Genomic DNA, 9482 nt, shown 5'->3' with positions numbered 1-9482 from the left:
AACACCCTTTTGGAGGTGTTTACGGTTTTGGGAGATCCCCAAACCGTAAACACATGTTCTTGGGGGTTTTGGTGTTTAGCCCATGGATTAACAAGTATACTAGGCAAACAACTAGCTAGGAGGAGTATACTTACTTATTGGAGGCTTGGATGATCGATTTTTGGCCAAGAACACTAGTGTGTTCTTGGTGTTCTTGATGAACACTTAAAGATCTATGAAAAAGACAAGATTTCATGGATGAAATCATATAAAAACACTAGATTAAGTGTTATATGAACGGATCTAGCAAGAAAACACTTACATTTTGGCGGATTTGACGGAATGATTTTATGCTACTTGAGAGAAAATCTTGAGTGTTCTTGAGGTGGGAAGTGAAAAATGAGCTAAAAATGACTAAGTGTCATATTTATACTCTTTGGGGTTTACGGCCGTAAACTCCACTTTTACGTCCGTAAACTCCAAACTTTTGGAGTTTCACGACTTACGACAAATGAAAAACTCTAAAGTATACTTCCTCATTTTTGGTTTGCTTGACGAGTATAAAATAAAATACTCGAACGGGCTTAAATCCGGCCAAAAATGTTTTGAGATGAATTTGGCTAATTTTTGAAGTGCTTGACTGCGCAGTTTATACAAATGGAAATTTTGGGTTGTCACATAGCTTCAATTCCGATTCTTCAGACTTCACCATTCATGATGTCTAGTCCAAGAAATTTCACTTGTTTGGGTTCTATTCTGGAAGCAATGTTGGGAAAAATTCCTTCTGAAAATGTGATTGTGAATGAGTATCGCAAACAACCCACATCTAGTGTGTGCCCATGTCCGATGAACTATGAAATGCTTTCGAGGAAGGTATAAAACCAAAGTGGGGAGGAAAGAGAAAAGCAAAATTTTCCCTTTCTGAAGTAGTGAAGACTCCGAAGAAAGTCAAAAAGCAAATAAGGAAACCAAGATCACCATCTCTAGTTGTTCAAGAAGCCTCGGAATCCATAACACATATTGACATTCAGCAAGATGCTACTGTTCAGCACGAGGTAGAATACACATCAACAACTGCAACTGAACCAATTCCGAAGGTATCCACTCCACCTACTTCTTCTACTCCCTTTTATGATCACCTCTACCATTCTGATCTCCATTCCTCCACTACCACCAAAGATTTTTGTGGGTGTTTCTCTTCCATATATGTTTGTCCCTATTTCTACACCGCTCTTTACCGATTCCACCGCTACAACAACTACAACTGTCACCAATACACCAGAAGTGACTATCGCCAAGTCCGTTTCGGAGGAGGTACATACTTCCGACATTCACGCGAACGTATCTGATACGAGGGCTGATGTCAACTTTGATGTTACTATGGATCCAAGAAATTCTACAGCTTCTCCACTACATGACGATGATCCATACATTATTTTTGGGGATGCTCTAGAAGGCTTTACAGATTTCGTTTTTATCCCCTTCAGGGTAAATGTCGAAAGGGACGATGATGTTGCCCCTATGACGAAAGGGAAGTTCAAGAAAATCAATGATAAGTTGGATTCAATCCTAGCATCTTCCAAATCTTCACCAAACTGGGAATATATGCTGACATCTCACTAGTGGAGATGCTTACCAAGGAAAATGTTAAAGCCCTTGTTGAATCGTCCAAGGAAATTAAAGAATCAGAATAGACTATTTCCAAAGCGAACGCAAAAGTCGAAAAACAACATGAAGAAGTAACTAGGTTTATCGCCGAGTTTAAAGCCTCCTCTGACTGAAACACTGAAGCCATGAATGAAGTCATTGCCGAATTCCGTTCATCTTTACAAGCTGAGAGACAGACTCTCTCACTTGTCTGTTCAGAAATAAAACTAGACACGCTAAACTTAATGGCTCCATCATCTCGAGAATATAAAGCTTCAAAAAGACGTTGTTGTTGAGAATAATCTCATGGATCAATTCGCTACAAAGACTGAAAAGCCAAGGTCCTTTCAGTGAAGTTGAAATACACCAAAAAGCATCTCGACGATCTGGAAACTGAGAGAACAGTCATACAAAGTTGTGTCTCTGAAATCAATCAGTACCTACAGAGACTCGTGACTTATTGTCCGCAATCTTTGTTCATCTCAGCTTTCTATAAAGCTTCAACCAGTCTTCACTACGCTAAACCAAATTGAAGGTGTTTTGGGGAGTAGGGATCTTCCGAAACAAGGGGAGATAGCAAAGAAGATCCCAAACCAATGCAAAAGACTGAGGAAACTGAAGTGAACATGAAAGAAAATGATCAGAAGGGTAATGTAGCTTCTACATTTAATAAAGGCAAGGAGAAGATGATTGATAAAGAAGAAGAAGAAGAAGAAGAAGAAGAAGAAGAAGAAGAAGAAGAAGAAGAAGAAAAAGAAGAAGAAGAAGAAGAAGAAGAAGAAGAAGAAGAAGAAGAAGAAGAAGAAGAAAAAAGAAGAAGAAGAAGAAGAAGAAAAAGAAGAAGAAGAAGAAGAAGAAGAAGAAGAAAAAGAAGAAGAAAAGCTATCAGAATCTGAGAAACTTGTTCGAAAGAAAAGAGATAAAGAGTTGGACGATCTTTTGAAACCCAGAAGTCACTCTTCCCTCCTTGGTCTGTTGATAGAATTCAGAGAGAAGCCATCTATGCTCCGAACGTCTATTGGCTTGAGCCTATAGTTTCATTTGATATGAGTAACAAAGCATACTCTCATTTTGACTTTCCGATTACTCCTAGGGCTTTTCTGTTTCGATGTTTTGTAAAGATCGAAAAGGCACAGATTTCGGACAAAGGGGTGAATCTTAAACTCTTCAATTTTCATTTGAATTTTGTCAAGCCTCAGGATAATTCTTAGAGCTTAAAGAGAATTATGGGGTTGAAGGTTTGCTCAACTATGCCTACTGAAGACTTCACCAACATAAGATTCTAGGGGTTTCGTAGAACTGATAAAGTATTCGATGAATTCATTCTGGTACACTTTACATTCATGAATCTGTATGACTGGATCTCATTGTTCAACATTGTCATGAAGTATCAAAAGAAATACGAACCCATTGTTGCCCATCTTAAAAATATGCTCATCTGTTATATCTTAGATATTGCAAAGATAGATGTGGAAATAGTGTTGGTTTTGCAGAAAAGGCCTATTTTGGAATCCAAAGAGCAGTCTGAGGACATTAAGAAGATGAAGTTGTGAGTCATTCAGGAAAAGCACTAGATTGTTGCTTATAATCGAAAGTCTGGTGAAAAGGTTCAGAAGAGTGTGTTCTTTTTAAGAGAAAAACATCTCTATTTGACCACTGCTCTAAAGACTATTCTTACAATGGTTGAAACTTGCAAGGCAAACTCTGTTGCGGATCATAAATGTTTCTCGGATATGATCAAATGGTATCTCTGTGTCCGAAGTGTGCTTCTGAATTTGATGCCCAATGTAATATCCCGACTCCCAGGTATAATATTAAATTAATGTACATTCATAGTGTCAGAGAAACTCGACTAGTTGGCTACCCCAACTCGCCGAGTAAAGGAGTTAATGGCCGCGTGATTTTTAGAGTCTACTTGACGAGTTGGAGGACCCCAACTCGACGAGTAGGTACTGAGCGAGAAAACCCTAATTTTCAGGGTTTGTGTCCTATTTAAAGGTCCTTAAGCCTTCATTTCCGCCACCCTTATCACCCTAACACTCTGTGAGAAATCCTAATCGAGCTATAACCTTTGATGAGAGAAAGAGAGGCTAATATTGTGTGTTTTAGTGCATTTTTGGAGGAAAGTTGAGGAGCAAAAGGCTTGAGATGAGATGGAGCTTTTGGATCCGGTGTTTATTCATTTCTAGCTTCTATTTGAAGGTCAAATTCACCACCTTGCTCATTGTTTGGTTAGATCTCGTTTCTAGGGAGTTTAGGGCCTTTTTCCATCCTTCTTTGACTTCTACAGTGTTTTGATCTTTCCATGGAGTTGAGACTTCAGATGTAGACCATATATAGTCCCTTGAGCCTAAAGATCCAAGCTTTATCAAGCTAGTGGCAAGTTTTTATGCATTAAACCCTATATAGAGCTTGTTTTGGCATTTCAAGCCCTAGATGCCATGCATGGACGTAAAGATTGCAGCTTTACGTGGTAGTTCATCCTTGGGAGGCTAGATCTAGAGTTTGGGACATTATTTTTGCTTAGAATCATCTGAATGAGAATTGGTTTAGAGGGACTCGACGAATGCATGAGCCAACTCGACGAGTCGGCTAGGGTATTCCGCGATAGACTGGACGTGCTACAACTCGGCGAGTTGATGAGACAACTCGACGAGTTGAGTTGGAGTTTCCATATACTTTAGAGATAGCGAAGGAACTCGACGAGTCACATAGATGCACTCGACGAGTTTAGTCAACATGAACTGTTGACTTGAGTGTTGACTTTCGTTAACTTTTAGGGTTTGGTCAAGTATTGACCTTGGAGACCATGGAGGGATAAAATGGTCTTTTCACCCATTTTGAGATTTTGTGGAGGAGTTAGCTTAGCATCTCGGAGTGGTTATTACAAATTGCTTATTAGAGATAATTGTAATATGTAGGCGGAGTCTAGACTGTTCGTGGGGTACTAGATCTACTTGCTTACTTCCGAGGTGAGTCTTCTCACTATACTTACCTCAGTGGTAACACTGTGTGACCGGAGGGTCTTATTTGAGTTATCGACCGGAGGGTCATATGTGCTTATGCTGAGTTATGTGATATTATGCATGTTGTCCTTATGATATATGCTATATTATTCTGTGCTTTACTGAGTTACGACCGGAGGGTCCAAACCGCGTTATGAGACTGGAAGGTCTTCACTGAGATATAGGACTGGAGAGTCCAACCCGACCTGTGAGACCGGAGGGTCCTCATTGAGACACATGACCGGAGGGTCAACACCGATCCGTGAGACCGGAGGGTCCTCACCGAGACGCATGAGACCGGAGGGTCCATGTCGAGTTATAGCCATGAAAGGCTTATTCTTTATGTATGTGGTATTTTGGGGAACCCACTAAGCTTCGTGCTTATCGTGTTGTGTGTTATGTGTTTCAGGTACTTCTTAGGATCGCAGGAAAGTGCTAGCTTGATTGTACACACCTGTTTAAGGCTATGCTTGAGGATTCTGGGATACTATCAGGTATTTTGTTGATTTTTGTTTGACATTTGAGACAATTGTGGTTTTTTAGAAATTTGAAATTAAGTTTTTATGTGTTTTAAAAATGAAAATTTTGGTTGAAAATTCAGAGTGTTACACCCAAACTATTCAACACGCAAAAAAGACAAAAGTGAAGAATCTCCTTTGGTATTTGACACAAAGGGGAAGATTGTTGGTTTATATGTATTGTGTCAAATGTATGTGATAATATAGTCTTATTTACCGATTTGGGCCTTTGCATTCACGGTTTTGCTTTTCTAAGGTTAGACTATTTATAGTGCATGCATGTATCAATTAGGTTAACATTTTGTCTCCCTACCTATCTCCCACAGAGAATATCTTCCTTGAACTCTTCTAGAGTTGTTCTAATTAAAGCATTCGGTACTATTTTGATCTTTGTTCTTGTCATTTAATTCTTGTTATTTAATATAGAATATATTGATCGTATTTATTGTTCCCACACAATTCTAACAAACCAACTTAGCCTTCTTGTTGGAAGACTTGTCATCCTTTCCTTTAAACTTCCTTTTTCTATTAGGTTTCTTGGGATTCTTTAAACTTTCTCCTTCCACCATATTTACAGAAGAGGAACCAACTTGGTTCTTTCCTTTAGGATTGTTATCAAGTTCTTGAGTCCTTAAGGACTCTTCAATGCACAAATTACTTCCAAGTTGATTGAAAGTCAATTCCTCTTTGTCATGTTTCAGATTGTGTTTAAAATCCTTCCATGAAGGGGGCAGTTTGTCAATGATCACAACCACAAAAATGGTTTCATCCATTTTCAGATTGTGTTGAGCAAACTGTCCCAGAATCCTTAACATTTCATGGAATTTTTCCATAACAGGCCTAGACTCAATCATTTTGTAACCCATAAAGTTACTAACAAGAAACTTCTTGCTAGAAGCATCTTCAGCCATGTACTTTGATTCAAGAGAATCCCATATTTCTTATGCAGATTCGAAATCTTGATAGATATCAAACAGAGAGTCAGACATACCATTGAGAATATATGACCACCACATATGTAATCCTTATTTTCCCACTTTGATCTCCTTCTTGTTAACTCCAAAGGTTCATCTTCAACAAATTCTAGTAAGATTGGCATGGGTGTACTAAGAACATACACCACCGTCTTGTTGCCTCCAAAGGTTCATCTTCAACAGAATTTGAATAGCATAACGGTTGATTTGATAATATTTTCCAGCTTTCAACCAATGTGAAATCAAAAATTTCCATAGCATTAATAAGCGACATTATTGATACGATGTGATTTCTCATAATTTTACGATTTTTAAATCTTGAAGTTGATCACGTTATTTTATGCGATGAACATTCATTATTTAGTAAAAACTAGTTATACTTTTATAATTAATATAAAAATATATTAATAAAATTTACATTCATATTTACACAATCTTTTACAATAAAGATAAATTTGATAATTTTAACAAACAAGTATGTATTTTCATAAGCTTAGTTTTCCACCACGTATGTCAATTTATTTTCTTTTTACGCGATAAATATATAGAGTAATATTTTTGATTACATAATATCTTAATATATATCTTAAAAATCACGACGAACTATGAGCATATTATCTTTCAACAATCTACTTTAACTTTTATAGTTTATTAATGATTTATCACATTTTAGATTGCTATTTAATAAGTTTTTGACAAATAATAAAGTATAATGCTATTATATGTATAAAACATGACAATCATCAAAACTTTAATAGACAAGCATGTATTCTCCCCCAAATATTAAAGCTATAAAAGAGGGTCATAGAAACTCACATTCAATGCATGATCCCGATCCCGATTCGTTTTGGTGAATCTTTTCATGAATAACCGCAAAGTAAATATTCTTGGACTTTCAAACGTTTTTGGGTTTATTTGTAATGTTTTAAAGTAAAAGTAATTGTTTTTAATTATTTTATATTTAAAAGAAAAGGTTGTTTTGTAATTTATTTAACACCAGGGGACTAAATTTGTAATAAATTATATCCAAGAGGGCCGTTTTTAAAATGTTTAAATGACTTGGGGCCTGCTTTGACAAAGTTTATGTCAAAAGACCAGTTTTAATTTAAAGACCATAAGTGCAGGGGCTTGTTTTGTCAAAATCACCAAGTGTACAAAAAGGGGATACAGGCGTCTTCTTCATCTGATCGGGGGATAGGAAATGACGCGAATGGTAGCAAGCTCGAATGGGTCCGGCGGTGCCTCAAAGTTCGCGAGGAGGGAAGAAGGGATCAGGCGAGACCGGCGATTCCACTGCGAGTTCCTGTCCGTCATCGGTAGCGAGGAGGACCCAGGGAAACAGCAGTGAGGTCGAAGCGGGAGGCATCTCCGATGGTGAGGTGCGAAGGGGGGGGGCGAGGGTTCGGTGTGGCTAAGGGGTTTGCGAAAGGAAGGAGGCCAGAAAGGGTTTCGTCGATTGGCTTCGTAAACCGATGTGGTCTGCTGGGTTCGACGGGCCGAAGGGAAGAACGTGATGGGGTAGGCAGCAGCGTCGTAGCGGTAGGAAAGGGGGTCGAGGGATCAGTGGGGGCGGTCGCCTCCCGTGTTTGCTCCGGGGAAACACCCACTTCGGTGGGTTTTGCTCTCGGTGGTTGAAAGGTACGTGGACGGGGGTTGCTCCGGCAGCTCCTCTGATCTTCTTCTTCCTATTTCTTCTTCTTTTTTTTTTTTTTTTTTTTTATAGAAATCATTGGAAATTGGATATTTGGGTTTTCTTTTGACAGAAATTGATATAGGGAAAAGATGTTTGGTTTGATTGTTTGGAAGGAAAAGGAAACACGAAGAAGAAACGGGCTACTGCCCTCTTGGTTGTTCTTGGCAGCAATCGAAGGAGGTGGCTGCAATGGTTGATCAAGGGGGTGTTTTACATCTGGGATTCGACAGGTGAAGGGGGGAGATGGGAACGATTTCTATCTATAACTTCATGATATCAAGCAGATTTTTGGGAGACTTCTGGTACAATGTGATCAAATATAGAATTTGGAGGGTACTCTTGCAATATCTTAGTGGATTTCATACATGTGCCATTGTTTTGGGAGATATGATATTTGTGAGAGATATGTGTAGAGAGATAGAACGTGTGAGAGGGAGTGATCGAATATAATACTTGTGATCTTTGTAGGATTTTGTAAGTACACAATAAATATTGTAGATTTTTATAAGGGATATATACCCACATGTATAAGTAATTTAGTATTTAAAACATATATCATTCATTCATGTATTTGGTTATTTAGCAAAATAAATATCATACAAGTACTTGGCTATTTTAATCATACATAATATATTCATAATACATTTTTGTGATTTTTGTGATGTATATATATTTTTGGGGTTTAATGTATAATTATGCATATGCAAACATTCTGTAATGATGTCATTATATTCCTTTGTCAAATTTCATTAATTACAAACTCAATTTCTTAAAATCTTTCATACGTGTTTATTGGTTGGGTCGAATTTGGCAAGTTTAAAAGCTCAAACGGAATTAAATTCCGCAATACGGGACTTCGTGAAATGGTGTTTATGGAGTCCTTGTTTAAATTGTTAAATTTGATAGATTTCACGAAGCTGGTTATACTTCGGGATAAAAAAATTGTTTTAAAGTTTCGCGATTAATTGTTTCGAAATCAACAAATTTTACAAATTTGATTTTGATCGACATTAAAAATATTATAAAATATAATAAAGTTATCTACCCTAATAAATAAGAATGATTTTGCCACATGTCCTCCTCTCATTCAATTTGCCACATGTCATTTTGTCATAATTTAGAAATATATTTATTTTCCACTTGTCATTTATTTCATTTTCCATTTCTAATATATTATTAATTAGTTTCCATAAATTAAACCTACCATAATGATATTAATTTTAAATTTTAAATTTTAAATTTTAATTTTAATTTTAAATAAATTTACAGTTTAAACCTTTGTGTTTAACATTTTATTATAATTAACCTGTTTAGTATACAAGTCTGATAACTAAACAATAATTTTAACTTATTTATTTTTTGCATGTTTTTTTTCTCAGAATTTTTATTTATTTCAAATTTCAAATTCAAATAAACTTCTCATTTAATCGTTTGTATTTAACATTTTGTTTTAATCAACCCGTATAATATACGGGTCTCACAACTAGTATAATATAATTTGAATTGAATAACATGTTTAAAAGTAGTTTATGAGACTTGTAGCTATTCCAAACAAAATAGTACACGGTTCGTTTCAACATATCAGATAACTACTAATTTTTATAACTTTAAATTAGAGTAACTTTCTTCTACAATCTCCGTTTTAGCCGTTCTTTATATCCATGAA

Source organism: Lactuca serriola, chromosome 7 (genome assembly GCF_051521515.1).
Source record: "Lactuca serriola cultivar US96UC23 chromosome 7, Lser_US96UC23_V15, whole genome shotgun sequence".
Taxonomy (NCBI): domain Eukaryota; kingdom Viridiplantae; phylum Streptophyta; class Magnoliopsida; order Asterales; family Asteraceae; genus Lactuca; species Lactuca serriola.
The sequence above is the reverse complement of the archived record's forward strand: the minus strand, read 5'-3'. Positions refer to the sequence as shown.